Raw genomic sequence first — 16836 nt, 5'->3', positions numbered from 1 at the left:
CAAACATTTGTATCCAACGAAAATGAAACGAAGAACAATTCTGGTACAATTGTTTGTTGAACTATCCCCGAAAGTTAACAAATTGGACGTTTTGTGATAGTCGAGGGGTATCATCGAAACGTTAATTCGTCGAGAGGAGCGAAACAATTGTATAGTTTACAAAAGTCAGTGAGGTGAATTACCCACGCTGGACGAGGAGCCGAGTAGACAATGGAGAACGACTTGATTAGGGTTGCGCGAGATATTATTCCGTTCGCAGTCGTTCGACCAGCGCGTGGAAAGCACAATAGAATCGCAGGTCTAACTGCAACCGTTCCAGGAAGGTGGGATTACTTTTATTGAGACACCTTCTCCGCTGCCGAAGGTGTGCATAATTGGATTTCGCTATTCTGGCAATGAGAAACAACCGCAGCGCCAATAAGCGGAATGGTGAAGTTAATTTGAGAAGAATTTCGCCGGTCTCTGTCCAGTCGACTATCAGCGAAATCCAATTAAAACCATTAGCGTTTGCGAGAACCGTTTGAACTCCAAAACTCTGGCAGCCCGTGGAAGGACGCTGTTGCGTTGCTTTAAAAAATTCTATTATAACCTATCGATGTTTAGTCGTATATAATTGCTCGTTTTTGGTGCAAGCGCTTCATAGGTAATCGCGTTATCGGCGATGGGGCGAGCGATGGTAGAAACGAGGAAATTTTTGTCGACGATCGTTACAGTAAAGTTCGACTGCAATTAGTCAGGTTACGCGGAAAGACTCGCGAACGATAAAGTTCTTTCTGGAAGCTCATTAGCTGGTCGATAAGCTGAAAAAGTACTGCAACGATACTTGGAAAACCCTGTTATTTCGATGACCACGAAAGGACGGTGTCGAAATTTCATCGGGATAAGGACTTCTTTGGGAATTAATTCTGATGGAATTTCCGATGGTGCTCTAAAAAATAAGAGGAATTGTTTTTATTTAGATACAGTCATCAATCCATGAAATATATGTACTGAAGAAATTTGTTTAAATTAAATGGTAGGTTTGATGTTTCCAAGTGTTTGTTTGTATAAATATGTTGATGTATATACAGTCAGTGTAATTATTATTCGTACAGGAACCAATTCGACATAAAACTTCATATATTTATTTCATTAATAAATTTTAGAGGAAGAAATAATTAAACAACATTGCTACATATTTTTAGAATAGAATTTGCGTAAATTGAAGTTTATTATTTTTAATGTTAACCTCTTATTTCTTTTCTCGTTAATTTTATTTTAAATTGGTTGCTGTACGAATACTTCTTCCACTGACTGTATAAATATACAGTGTATACATGTATAAACTCGTTCATGCACGTATTTATAATGAAAAATTCATTTATGGGATTTACTGTAGAGATTAGGAATGCTTATGGGACTGATTGTATATACAATTGTTTCATGGCGTTATATATAAAACATCTTTGCATTTAATTGAGAAAAGTGTCTTTAAGACTAGTCATTTGTCCCATTACGAAATAATACAAATAAACGTTGTTATATTTAATGTTAAACATGAATAATTGAAGGTTTTGAAACTGTTTCCAAGAGTATGTTTGTACAAATTAGTACATATAAATATATACATGTACAAGTTCATTCATACACGTATTTATAATGAAAAGTTCATTTGGTAATGTCAAAAGTATTATTCAATTTAGTCAAACTTCTTCAATGGACATAGAGGGTACGAATACTGAACTCCAAATAAATACTTATGGTTTACATAATTTTCAGACCCAAGAAGGAATCGTGACACATTTCGAAGGATCGAGGTCATTGAATTAGCGGTGCCATCCCCTAGACAGTCGTGTCTGGCACTTAAAAATATTCCAGGGTCGTCGTTAAAGGGTGCCAGTGCGCTATATAGCCGAAGATCGTCGACCGGAAAAAGGAAAACAGAGGAAAGGTAGAGAAGAGAGAAAGTTTCTTCTCCTTTAACCCCGTTACAGGGGGGTAACAGTACACCCTCCGCCAGGGGGCAACGCGACAACAATAAAAACCAGACTTTCAGATCGTAAATTTTCGAAAAAGGTGACCCGGTATCCTGCGAGAGCGTGCGAGCAAAATGTGACGGGATCGGGATAACTTCGACCTTGTCTTTCGATGACTTCTGAAACAACATCGAAGCAAAATGTTACTCCATGATTAACTCCATGAAACGAAAAATTGAGAAATTCGACGAAATAATGTACACTGTTCATTAAAATTCCCTTTATATCTTGGGGAGACCGAAGAGTAATCAAAATTTATTTTTGCTGGAGAGAAGCATTTATTTATTAAAGAAATCTTAAATATCATCATTTTGTAACAATTTTTGCCAGCGAGATGTCGAAGAAGTTTTCAAAGTCGAAGACATTTTGATTACTTTTCGATCCCCCCGATAAATTCAAATAAATATTGAAATATTTTTGCATTCCTTTTCGGGAAAGGATATTATTATTATAAATATAAAAAGTTACGATTATACCAAGTGCCTTATACTTTAAGATTGTTCACAAAGCGAAGTTAAACGGCTTAATTATTAGTCGCAATCCACAAGTGGTCGTCGATTGTTTTCGATATACAGAGTGTCCCGTTAACCCTTCGACTGTAGGAAGATTTTCGTCCAACCAGCAAGTGCGCAATTCCTCGCGTGAACCTGCAACCTTGAAAAGGTAAGCAGAAAGTGTTCAAAGAAAAGTACAAACCCGAATTCCTCCGCAAGCGAAAACTAATTTGGAGCAATTTCCCAGGCTTATCCCCTCGGCGTTGAAGCTTGAATCGACTTTTGGAAAAAGGATGCCCTAACGGGGTCAGATTTTCATTGCCGCGATTGGAAAAAGTCGGCCATAAATAATGTTTTCCATGAAGGGATTAAATCCTACCGTTACCCCTCCCCCTTGCTCTCCAAACGTCGACTGGCCCGGAAATGCGCACGACTTTTTCCACGTCGCTGTCGCCCGGTGTCTCCAGGTAGATGAGCCGTACCTGCGTCATAAATCCAGTTCGCAATTATACAACTCGTAATGAGATTCCGAGAATTCTACCCTAAAATCTGAATTCCCGCGGAACCGAGGCTTTTATAAGGCCGTTCTAAAATGCGAAAACAAGGCAGTAACCGACGAGGAAGTAACTAAGTGCAAGAGAGAGGGCTAGAGGAAGGGATAGACGAGGATCCTACGGCAAGGGTGGACACTCCTGGTTGTTCTTCCGAGACAATACAGCGGCCTGTTCTTGCGTGTTATTGTTCCGATTAGCCGGCCAAAGTCTTCGACTCCTTCGAATTGTCTATGGTGACGAATAAGGGGTGACCTGTAAATAAGTTTTGACGTTTATGGCTATATCGATCACTTGCTTACAATTAATCTGTTTCGTTTGTACACCTAGGATGCATAAATGCAGGTGGTATGGTATATATACACTCTTCTCGAGTGTATTATGATTACTGGGACATCCTGTACGTGTGTACTCGCTACATGTAATGTATTCATTTATATAATTCCGAGTGTAATATGTAAGGATCTAATAGTATTTAGCTTCTTGAAATAAAGAAGAAGAAGAAGAACATCTAAATAATTCAGAATCTAATATGTAACGAGCTAACAGTATTTACCTTCTTGAAATAAAGAAGAAGAAGAAGAAGAACCTCATGAGTAATAACCTATCAGTAATCGAATGTAATGTATTCACCTAAATAATTTAGAATATAATATGTAACTATACTAACAGTATTTGCCTTCTTAAAATAAAGAAGAAGAAGAAGAAGAAGAAGAAGAAGAAGAAGAAGAAGAAGAAGAACCTCATGAGTAATCGAATAATCATAACCTATCAGTAATCGAATATAATATACTCCTCTAAATAATTTACAGTATAACATGTAACTGTACTAATAGAATTTCCCTTCTCGAAATAAACAAGAAGAACCAAGCGGCCATTTTGGAGCACCGGCATCGCAACCGCGTCGAAGAAGATGGCATAGCTATTATGCTGTATGCCACGCATAAATATCTTTATCAATGCTTCATTTAATATTTAACATAGCCATTCGTAATGTTGGTGTGAACAACAAGAAGCATGACTAATATAAAATGTGTCCGATCGCGGGGATCGTTGGGGTAAGTCGCGGATGTTCCGGGGCACGTATAAATGGACGACAAAAGTGTTTTTGATATGGAGACAGGGCTGGTGAAAATTCTGACGAGAATACGAGACCCGGGCCCATCCAGCTTTTCCTCTTCATCCGGGGAAAGCGGGGAACGTGCGCGTGTGCATTATTGGGATTCCCTACATTGTTGTTTATCCGCGATGACTGGCAAGGGGAGGTTACGAGACACGTGCCCCTCCCTTTCACTCCTTTTTCTCCTCGAATCCGCCATTCTCTATTCCAAATTCTCGCTTCCACGATACACTTACTTTTGACAACGAACAATGGATGATCTCCCTACGGTCATTTGTTTTGGACTGCCTGAAATTCAATCGATATGAATTTAATAGAATAGCTTTACAGAGCTTTAAAACGGGTATCAGGTTGCCCAAAAAGTTCGTTCGAATATATCTATAATATATTGTCTATTTTGTTCTACAATCTTTCCTCGTTATTTGGCCACATTCCTGGTTCTGGTTTTATAGAAGTCCTCGTCAAGGCGAAAACCTTCCCAAACGGCAGAGATAACGATCATCAAAGATCGTACAAACTTTTTGGCCAGCCTGATACATATATCTTATTCGTCACATTTTTAACACGTTGACTGCTAAACGAATATTCTTGAAAATTTCTGCTAAGATTAAATATTATTGGAATCTACGTAATGAAACATTTATCGTGGTATTTATTTTTATAACTACATCAAAATTCATTTCCTTTGAGAAACACTGTCACCCATATATGGGCGACATGACGATCAACGTGTTAATTGACTCGTGTCCCCTTTTATTTTTCCCAAATCGCATATACGCATCCTCCTACCCTACTCATTGAAAATTGTATACGTATCTTTTCGTATCCTAGCGCTTCCAAGTTTCAGTGATGCTTCCACGAGGATTCTAAAACACCAACATATAATTATTTGCGTTAGATCGTCATTCATACAAGGGTATCGTGTCACGCGCGAGAAATGCAATCAGCTAGCACAGAAACCCCCGAAAAATATGCATCCCCTTACCTGAGCGTGGGTGTGCCGAGGCTCGTTTAAACAGCTGCTCCCCAACCCCTTTCGCAGCCCTGCCGTAGCCACTCGAAATTTCGGCAGAAAAATATTTTTCCGTTCCGCCCAGAAACGGCCGTACGTTGCTCGACGTATTTCCTACGTCGCAGAAAACTCTTTCATCCCGCCAGTGGACTGAAGTTACTGAAAACGTGTTTGCGAAGTCGACGAAAGCGATGCTTCGCATTGATCCCTGCCAGAGCAAACATAGCGATCGCCAAACCCATTAATTGGTAGCTGGATCGGTACCTGTGCAAGCTTAGAGCGTGCCTGTGGGTTCGCTTAACTCTTTGAGACACGCGATTGCGAAAGAAAAAGAAAATTTAAGCTCCCCGGAAGAACTTAACGTCTTTCGACTTGTACACGTTTCTAATTTCACTCATTGTGCTTTTAGCGTTAATTCATAGTAATAGAAAAACTTTAAATAAAACACCGAAGCTAAGCAAAAGGTGGGATAGTTTTTAACACACCTAAACTCAAAGAGTTGAAACGAGGAACGCGAGGAATGTAAACTTGCGGAGGTTTTAACGAGCGGAGAGATGCATAACGAGCGCATTTCGCGTTATCGCGATTCGACTCAGCGTTTCGTCGCTTTTTCCATCGTCTTTGAGTCACTGTTTCGTCTCCGCTAATGCGATTTGCTTTTTTTTTTGTTTTTATCGCTGACGCAAAACGACCCTGGATTTTCCATCGTTAAGTAAAACGTCGCCGTATCGGCGTCGACCCTTTGAGCAAACAAGACTGTTTATCGTTTGTTTAGCCCCCACGATAGAAAACAGATTTCGGAGGAAAACATCGGTTACGGCAAAGTAGTCTTCTCTTGCCGAGTAAAATTTGATAATTGCTCGCATGAATAAGAACGAGAGACAAAGGAATTCGATCGGATGAGCGCGTGGAAGTTTAAAAAGAGTCGATATCGCGACAGGAGATCGCAAGTATACCGCGAGGACGGGTCGCATGGGTGGCGTCAGCAGATGAACCATAAGTGTGGGTCAAGCCAGCGCGAGCGAGGGTCAGCTGTCAGTTGTTTGTCCTCGTGGAAGGGCGGCATTTGTGCAGGCTGCCGTTGCAGCCGCGAACGGCGGCTCCACGACGTCCTCTCGTCGTCGTTCTGCTTTTTTCTATTCATACCAACGCGATCTCGGACCCCTGGACCGCTGCCGGAACGAGGATTCGGGGCACGAGTCCTCTTTCCATTCGACCCTGAAAACCCCAAAACGATCCTTAAAAAATCTGAGCTTCCTTGGATCCCATATATCACATCCTCTGCCTCTAACACGTTGTATCTTAACTTTATATACATCTATTACCGATACAATATTTATACAATACCACCGTTACACAACTTTCGCGACGAGGTCCTTACAGTAAAACATTCGATCGAAGAGTCCCAGGGAATACAGCACCGTAACAACAGAAACGAATTTCTGAAATTAGTCAATATATTAAAAATGAAATATAACACGTTAAATAAATTATAACTAAATTGTAATAGTTAAATACCAATAATAAATCGATTTCCTTTTCTAGATTTCTTGTTATCTTTAAAAATTTCTCGAGCCTGGTACCGTTAACCCGGTAATCACTCTTTTATCATCTCATGGAAAAAACAACTATGACTTCTCCCTGTTTTCCTTGCGAACGTTTCGGAAACAAACAGCCGCGTCCAAACACGATAACAACGCGGCCATTGTCTCGTCAGATTATCTTTTCACGGTTGCGGCTAATCCCGAGCGGGAAAATAATACCGCAGCCTGGTTGGCCAACGAGGGGTAAGCCCGCCAGGTCGGAAAAAACACCTTGCATCCTTAAAAATATCGGGACGAGCGGGTCGGGCCATTTTCTTCGACGAATACGAGGAGTCGAAGGATGCTAATCTAAAAGGATACTAGACGATGACTAGGAAAAGGTTCCAACGCATTCAGCGAAACAACTCGCGCGTATTTATGAAATTCGGGGGGGGGGGGGGGCGGGTGTATCATTTCGAGATCGTTCCTCGAGGATAATGCTCGATACTTGAATATTATACCACTCGACTTGGATTCGAATACAGTGTTCGAATACAGAAATGCAAAAAAATAAAAAAAAAAAAGAACTCAACAGATGCCTCTGCCTCCAAGCTACAGGTACGAAAACATAAATGAGCCACGTGTGCATTGAATTTTCTTTTTTTCCCGCAACTGTTTCCATTACGAAGGACCTTTCCGGGACCTGGCAAACGTTTCACGAGCCCGCAAAAACGATTCCTCGAACGCGGTGAAAACGTGCGGATGCCTTCGAAAACTGAGGACATTAATCTCACTTTGCCGGACATCCTGGACGTTTTGTTAGGAGAAAGAATGAACGGTGAAAAAAAGAAAGATGGCGCCGCTCGAAAGAGACTCCTAAGCGACGACTTGTGGCGGTCAGCGGCCCGGTGGCAGTCGCTTTTCGAAATGGATTTTTTTTTTCTCTCTCCTAGATGCGCACCCCTCCGCTCCCCCTACCGCACTCCGTCGCTTCTCTCTCCCTCCGTTTTAGGAGCAGACTCTGCGGACCCTCTGCGAATTGAAGGGCTCTCGATATTCAGTGGCCGAATCCACTACGCGCGCCAGTTCTACCCACAACTCCGCGTGTTTCGTTCTTTCTCGACCCCCTCGTCTTTCCCAGCCCCTCGTTCCTTTCTTCCTTCCCCACGTCCCTCCTGGCTTTTTACGCTTCCCGTAAATCGGGGAGAACGATCGTCCATCTCTGTCCCCTAACCGTGCTCCTTGTTCCCCATTTTTTGTCCACCCTGGTCTCGAAGGATCCTCCCGAGCGCGTGGCGCGACTCGCGTCTCTCGTAATAAACACGAGGGATCGTTAGTCTTACGTCAAGCCCTCGGGGAACGAGACTCCGGCGAATCGAGAACGCGAGGGAAAAAGCGAAAAAGAGGCGAAACGGATCGCGGTGGACGGAAGGAACAGGTTTACAAAAAATCGGAGTTACGAGGGGGTACCATCGATGAGAAAAAAATTTTTTTTCTGCTAGGAGGCGGAAGGTGGCGAATCGAGGGACATCACCTTGCATGGGAATCTTCGTCGGATGGTTCATAGATGCGTGTGGGGAAGGGTGGCGTGGATGGAACACTCTCTGCTTGCTTCTCTGAAACAATGTTTGTTGTTAGTTCTATGAAAGAATTTCTAGTTTTCCTAGGTGAAACAATTTTTGAAACAATGCTTACAGAATGTTTATCATTCAAAGAGTGGTCATCTTCTTGCATCAATGATACGAATATCTTCATGGAGTCAGTTGATCAACAATTTTGCCGCGTGAGATTTACCTTTTTAAACCGGTAGTAAAAGGAAACGTAACAATAAATATATTAAACTGTTTTCGAATCGATGTTACAAACCAACCTTATTTTTATTATTATTCAAGATGCTTTATCAAGATCACGTCCAAACGTATGGAAGACTCTCTGCTTGCTTATCTGAAACAATTTATGTTGTTAGTTGTATGGACGAATTTCTGAAACAATATTTACAGAATGTTGATCATCGACAGAGTGGCTATCTTCTTGCACTAATGATAGAAACTTCTTCGTGGACATGAGTCAGTTGATCAACAATTTTGTCGTGTGAGATTTACCTTTTTAAACCGGTAATAAAAGGAAATGTAACAATAAATATATTAAACTGTTTTCGAATCGACATTACAAACAAACCTCATTTTTATTATTATTCAAGATGCCTTGTCAAGATCACGTCGAAATGGATGAAACGTTCTTCTGCTCGTGTTTTACCAAGAGCACCGATCTCCTAGCATCTGGCTCGTGCTGGTCGTCAAGATCCACGATTCTGGATCCCAATCATGGGGTCTCCTTTCATGGTTTCTTTCTCGGGTTTCCTTTGGACACCGGTCAAATCGACCGTTCCCTCGTAACGGGCGATTATCGGTGTCCGCAGTTCCTTTATTCGCTTCTTTAAAGGGCGACTTTCCATCGGACGGCCAGATAAGGAACAGAGTCAGGAGATCCTACAAAAGAGAGAAACAGAAATTCAATCGTTAATAAAAACTGCAAGGATTATAAATTCCTTTGATACCAATAATACAATAATACTTAACTCCTATATCCTGCGATATTTCATTCTCGCAATCGTCCCTTTTGTTTCCACTCTTTCCAATTCCAGTCTCGCTCTGTTACAATCCTTCGCAGCAACGAACGGGAAACAATAAATATTTTCCGAATACTGTCACACCCCGCAATATTTCATTCCGACTGTCCTTTCTGTTTACAGCATTTCGAGTTTCTTAGACCACATCTCAGCCTTTACAATTTTTTCACCGTGCATCGACTGTTCGATCGTCCCACCCCACTAATAAATTCGCAGCAACGTTTCGTTATTAGGCCCGGTCAGTCATTAACGTCGACAAACGCACCCCAGGGGGGGGTGGTGGTGTCCAGTTTTCCAAGGGGGTGAAAATGCGATTCGGGCCTTTCTCACCCGACAATCGTCGCGCGGATTTCGAGAGCGACGGCTGCATCGCACGTTTACGAAAATCTCCCGTTCGTCGCCGATGCCATTGGGGCCGGAATCTGGCTGGACAATGGTCACGTATGGTTCGATCTATAAATCTTGCATTGTCCGTCGCCGATGTTTAGTCGCCCGCATATTAACCCAGGGGTGAAAAGGCCGCGCACCCGGCATTGTTCAATAGTTGACCCCTCTCGTCGGTACCGTGACCCCTCGGCCGTTCTTATTTATCAGGTTACGAGTCGCTCGTAACCGATCCAGGACTCCTCTGCTGCCCGATCCCTGGATCCGTCATCGTGCCCTGTCCCTTCTTTCGTGACGTGTCGTCACCGTGACCGCTGCGTGCGCGCCCTTCCGTTCGCGAAAACGGCCCTTGCGCTCGAAGGACGGTCCTCTTTCGGCCATCCGTCACGTTTCCACGATTTTCAACCCAGAACGAAGAGTAGTATCGAAAACCTGAATCGATGATGACGACGCTATCGATTAATATCCTAAATACAGAATCTCTAACTCTTAAAGAGAACACGAGAAAATTATAAACGTTCGCGAATCGAGTCTCCTTCGTTCCGGGCTCTGGACACCGGGGTTAACAAGCGAGCGACAGATAATCGCGTAATCCGTGGCTCGTTACAACGGATTTCGATCAGCCGCGTTTGTCGAGCATCATTTTCGCCCTGTAATCGGATTTCGTTTCGCAGAAACGAGAAAAACCGTCGCTGGAGTTCCGATCGTTTTCATTTATACGCTCTTCTTTTTTTTTGTGTGTCGGCTGCCGAGGGGCGAGCCGGACCTCAAAGGGCGGAGCATGGGGGCTGCTGCACCCTCCTGGCACCCTGCAGGAGGGGTGAACGAGAGGGAGAAAACGGGAGGTCGCCAGGGTGGCCGAGGCGCACGCGTTAATTCTGGCCACTTTTCAAACTTCTTCCTTCTGCTGCATTTCTTTTTCCTCCTCTTTTTTTTTTCGTTCCTTCCTTGATGCTGCGTCCTCCTCGACGACCTCGAGACGCCGACGGTCCGCGCACGTGGTGCGCGTGCGAGCCGCGTGCCTGGAATTGTTGGAAATTATGACCTCTTCCGTGCATCTTCCTCAAGAACTTTTCCATTTGATCAGTTCGATTTGTTTCGAGCTTTGAGAAAGTTCGAGAGAACCTCCTACAACCCTTATGCAAGTCACTCACTCTTATACACTATGTACTTAATAGTAATAATAGTAAGAGTTACAGTAATAGTTTGTGTTTTAAACCTCATACAACTTCTGTACATATTACTGACTCTTATACACTATGTACTTGATAATAATGATAACAACAGTTACAGTAATAGTTTGTGTTTTAAACCTCATAAAACCTCTATGCATATTACTGACTCTTATACACTATGTACTTAATAATAATGATAACAACAGTTACAGTAATAGTTTGTGTTTTAAGCCTTATAAAACCCATATGCATATTACTCACTCTTATACACTATGTACTTAATAATAATAACAACATTAATAGATACAATAATACAAGCTCTATGGATATTACTGACTCTTACACACTATGTACTTAATAATAACAACAACAACAGTGACATTAATAATTTGCGTTTCAAAGGATAAAATGTCTCTATTAAAATCTAGGCGAAATCGTCGCGAAACCGAGTTCTTTGAGTGGTCCGCAAGAGGAATCGAATACGTGTCGTTCGGCACTCCCCTCCTGGACGTCCTCCGCGCTCCACGGGTGTTTCTCTCTTCTGAATTTTTTTCTTCTTTTTGTTACGCCGCGTCGACACACGATACGGGACCCCAAGCGCGTGCTTTCCCCGTGATTTCCGTTTTCCGCCTCAGCTGCGCCTCTCTTACCCTATTTATAGAGCCATTTTACGTATACATATATTCGACGATCTCGAAAGGAATACGGAACCTGGCGCTGGAAGGTGGCCGCCAGTAAATTTCCACGTGATTCCTGGGCAGGGGAGGCGCTCAATGGCGAAACCGCGCCATCCGCGGAGCCATACTCTCGACCCTTTTACGAGTTATTACCGTTAATGACTCCTCTAAGCTCCCCCGATGTCAGCGAGGATTAGCGGTTCTTCTTACTCGCTCCGACTCTTCCGATCCCACTACCAAGCGTCAGCTTTTCCTCTTCGTGTCGCTGCGAGTTGACCTGCCAACCCCCTTTTGCCCGATATATGTGGAAGCGAGATGAACAAATGGTGCTTAGATTCGCTTGTTAATTTAGAGCTGATCCATTGGTTTCAAACAATTGCAATTGGAAGTTGAATTCTTTCTCACGCAATTCAATAATAATATTCAATGTTCATCGAATTTTGTATCTTCATCGAACTTTTGAGTGCTGAATTATTTGAGCAGTCACAGCCCTGACGCACGTGAGGAATTCGAGTGTCTGGGTATACCGAGAAGGTCTCCTCTATTTTTTTCCAGCTCTATTCAGGGTCCGAGGCAGCAGGTTTTCGCAGATCACTGCCAAGACCGAACGACGTTTAAATGGAAAACCTCGACAAAGAAGGCGGCCGGCTATCGAGAAACGCGTTTTAATGCACTGCATCCGGGGGTAGGTTTTGAAAAGTGACGGAAAAATGCGCATAAAAAAGGGAGAGATAGAAGTCCCCCGGCGCAAATCAGATCCGCATCGGTCGGGACGATCGATCGATCCGCAACGTCATCCCGCCGCGACATATGGCAGCGACCCTAACGAGCGCCACGTTTTCCAAAAAAGGAAAATCCCGTTTCTGGTCAAATAGCGTTGCACAGCCCTGGAGGACCGTTATTGATGATCGTTCGGACCATCCTCGTGGATGTATCTAGGCAATTAAGAGAAAATGATATTTAATAAGAATTCAAGAGCGATTTTCAATAGCTGTGCGGCGAGGAAAATATTTTACACTTTAACTGTACTCGTCAATATCAGAAGATATATGGCAGGAGCGTCCTTTTTCCGGGTAATTGGAGCAATAAAACCTAGCCTTGCTTCGACGTAGACGAGCTCCTCCTCGGGAACACAATGGATCTCGAACATAAAAATAGGAGAAGGGTTAACGACTGATGAAAGTTGTTAGAATCGAGAATGTCACTGAAATCGACTCTGAAATAAAAACGCGTCTCAATAACAGTATCTCGAAACGTTACGGTCCTTTTGTGTCTTCTACTAGGGCGACCATCCCCCTGTCACCCACCCCGCCCCTCCTATACACTCCAAATTATTCTACCTCTGAATTATGAATCATTCTCGCAAAGGGTTACGAAAAGAATTACAGTATGCTTCGTTGGAATCTCAACGCGAGATATTCGCATTTTTCTGGTACCTACCAGCAACTCGAGATGCTTCTTAGCATTCTATTGCCATGAATTCTAAGCTATCTAGATTTGACAATAAGGTCACCTTTACCTCGCCGACAATCATTTTATCGACACTCCGAGCTCCAAAGAAATTAAACCTAATGAAACATTAGGTATTGTAGATTTGCTGCGTGAGACCTAATCACGCCTTTCAAGTCACCTCTCGAGTGCAAAGGGTTAATACTCAGAAAATATATTTTCTAAACTGCTTTCCGAATACCGTGCCGATACTTAACGAGTTAATGGAGACATCGTACACACGAGTGCGTTGAGCTACACGGGGAAGCTGAAAGGGTGAAAAGACTGACTCGAACAAGGGGCGATTATAAAGCCCCTAGCACCATGAAAGGATCACCTGTTGCGGAATGGGGATGTTTTAACTTTTTTTTTAGATACACTCGATCGATCTCGCATTACAACCCGCTTGCACAATAGGCATCAACCTGTTGAGAGAAGGGGAGTTTTTTTTGTGGGCTCTATTAGACGCGGTGCGCCATAGGGGAAGGGTGTGTGGAGTCGCTTTTTTTTCTACCGAGTTTTTACCATCGACAAAAAACCACCCTACATCGGATCGCAGGAATGCAAGTGCGACTACCTGCATGGTACAAGAGTTTGGGGAGATCGTTGACGAGCGATTTCGGTGCGTGTTTACACGATCTTGTCTCTCGCCTTTGTTGTTAGATGTTTAAAGATATGATAATTATTAATTTTCATTCGGGAGTATCTATTATTGACGGTACATTCATTCGTCCACACTTTTCACGAGGCTCCCGTGATCTGTAGAATTTGAAATCAAAAGGATTATGTTAATAATAATAATAATAATAATAATAATAATAATAATAATAATAATAGAAATAAAGAAGAATCAAAGGAAGATAGGAAAAGCATCTTTCAATTAAGCATCTGTGTGCAAAGTTCAAATATATCAAACTCTTCTCTAGATTCCCACTCATGCAAGCAACTGAAGACATTTCTTCACTCTTCCCTGTAGTTAAAAAAAGCAAGTCTTCCAGTCTTCTCCCAAGCAGCAAAAGGAAACTTCTCTGCGTCTCCTCTGTCCTAAAAAAAAAGAAAGAGCATGCAATCTTCAGATTACACTTTGCATCAGTATTGTTTTTTTGATTGGAAACCTTTTTGATTTCAAATCAAATGATTATAATCATTAATATAATAATAGTAGTCAATAATAATAGTATTAGATAAGTCAATAATAGTATTAGAAATAAATAGTATTAGAAATAGAGATAAAGAAGAATCAAAGAAATATAGGAAACGCATCTTTCAATTAAGCATCTGTGCGCAATGTTCGAATATATCAAACTCTTCTCTAGATTCCCACTCATGCAAGCAACTGAAGACATTTCTTCGCTCTTCCCTGCAGCTAAAAAAATCAGGCCTCCCAGTCTTCTTCTAACCAGCAAGAGGAAACACCTCTGCGCCCACTCTATCCTAAAAAAATAGAAAGAGCATGTAATTCTCGGATAACACTTTGCATCAGTATTGTTTCGCATCAGTCGCAGTAGACCCCTCGGTTTTTGTGGCCAGTGACTGTTCGCTCCGAGACGCTTAACGTTTTTCCACGAGCCAAAAAATAAGCGAGGGATGTAATACCTTTCACCCGTTACCGCGCAAAAAGTTATGTGCGTTTTTACTTACCAGGATTATCCTGGCGTCCGTAATTCCCGCGTGTCGGCTAAGGGCACTTAAAAAACTGCGGGCGCAGACAATCCACGACCCTGAATACTTTCTTTTGCTGAAAGGCTGCGCGAAGAAAGGGTTGAAAAAGCTCAGGTACGCAGACGCTAATCTCCGTCGAGCACACGAAGCCGCTTTTTTACCGGGCCGTGCACCGCGGGGTACCGTTTCCTGTTTACGAGCGGATTTAACGCAAGCTGCTCCTCCCCTCCTGAAAAAAAAGCATTCGAAAGTGAAATTCCAAGTGAGCACTAAACCCACCCCTGTTCTTGTCCGCCTGGAAAAAGAGGAAGCACGGATTTTCTGATCGCGCTGGTTTCGGGAACGAATCCTTTATGATTTTGGTGAAAAAATTCCAAAGGGTTGGTTCTCTTCGATATTTGGGAAACGTTACTTTCCCTGAGGACGTTCTATTTATTACACTGGAGAAAATACGTTGTAAATATAGAAGAGGACTTATTATTTACTTTCAGTGTGATCAAACAAATGACTTAAAGACACTATTTTTAATCGAATGCAAGCATAGTTTACGCGGGACTAAAATGAATAATGCGTGAAACAATTGTATATGATTCGTGTATACAGTTTATATCGTACTTGTATAATTAATATTAATTATATAGCCTTAGAAACCTTAGAGTTACAACGAATTGAATAAGATAAAAACCTTCTCCGTGGAAAAATATATATATGTGGTCAAACAGTTTCGAAGTCTATCAATCATGTATGTTAGGTTGTCCCAAAAGTTTCTTTCGTGAGTTGCATTCAATTATTTTCTGTGGCAGTGTTTATATAAATAGACAATCTAATTTCTTAGACATTGATGCTGTAACAGTAGTGAAGCGAAATGAATAGTACACAATTCAGTAATGTAACATAAAACATACAATACTGTGTATATATTAATTATTAATAAAACGAAAGAAACTTTTGAGACAACCTAATATATAAACATCCATTTTTATATATATAGATTAATAAAATATATAAATATATTTCATATAATTTATATAAATTTATAATATTATATAAACATATTTTGTATATTCATGTATACAGTTCTTCTATGCAATACATGAAGCATACTTAACAATATAACATTACTTAATAAGTAATTGTTCCACGCATTATTCAATTCAATTCCACGTAAACTAATTTTACATTTAATCTAAAAAGGTGTCTTTAATAGTCATTTGTTCCATCACAGAAAAAATAGATGCACGCGAAACCTCATTAGGTTCTGTGTTACAGAAAATGAAAATTTCCATCGAATATCGATGTCCTGTTTTCGTCCATGCGATCTTCGTCAAGCGTTCGAACGGAGGGACGGATACATAAATAGAAAGCGCCGTTTAGAACGATCGACCCGCGTATGGAAGAAACCATAAAAATACTCGTGAAGCGTGCCTGGGCCGACGGGGGTCCAGACGGATCGCCGCCACCCTCGCATTTTCCCTTCCCCAACGCGGACGGAACCCACCCTTTGCCAAATCAGAAATCTGCCGTTTCCATCTCGTTCAAACGGCGATGGCTGATGGAGGAGTCGAGCCATCGTGGAAAAAAGGACACGCCGGTAGCGTTAAGCTCTCCCGTTTGGTCGATCGATCGTTCCGACGGAAACCATGGCGAAAATACAAAACAGCAAGCGAGAATGGACACAGAAGAATCGTACAACGGGAGACTTTAATGCCTCGCGTAGGAGCGACACAGAAAAAACAGAATAATAATAAGCGAATCAATAATGAACAATCATGGTAAACGCGATGGAGGATCCTGTAGCTGGGTCGGTTTTGATCAACACTACACGCGAGGATTATAAATGTATAAAACAGTGATTACAGAAAGTTCAACTTCTAAAAACGCAATTTTTACATGAACACATCGCGACGTCAATAAAAATATCATTTCACAATGTTCCACTACATAAATTATTTTTCTAAAAATACACATAGATTACAGAGGGCACACAGGATACGAGGATCGGAAATGTATTCTAACTGGACGAGATCCGTGCGGAAATACGACGAGGAAATAACGAGACAGAGTGACATCGCTTGTCAGTACGTAAGTAAACAATATATTTATCAT

The sequence above is a fragment of the Hylaeus anthracinus genome, unplaced genomic scaffold, assembly GCF_026225885.1.
Source record: "Hylaeus anthracinus isolate JK02 unplaced genomic scaffold, UHH_iyHylAnth1.0_haploid 5, whole genome shotgun sequence".
Lineage (NCBI taxonomy): Eukaryota > Metazoa > Arthropoda > Insecta > Hymenoptera > Colletidae > Hylaeus > Hylaeus anthracinus.
This window is presented reverse-complemented; position numbering follows the sequence as displayed.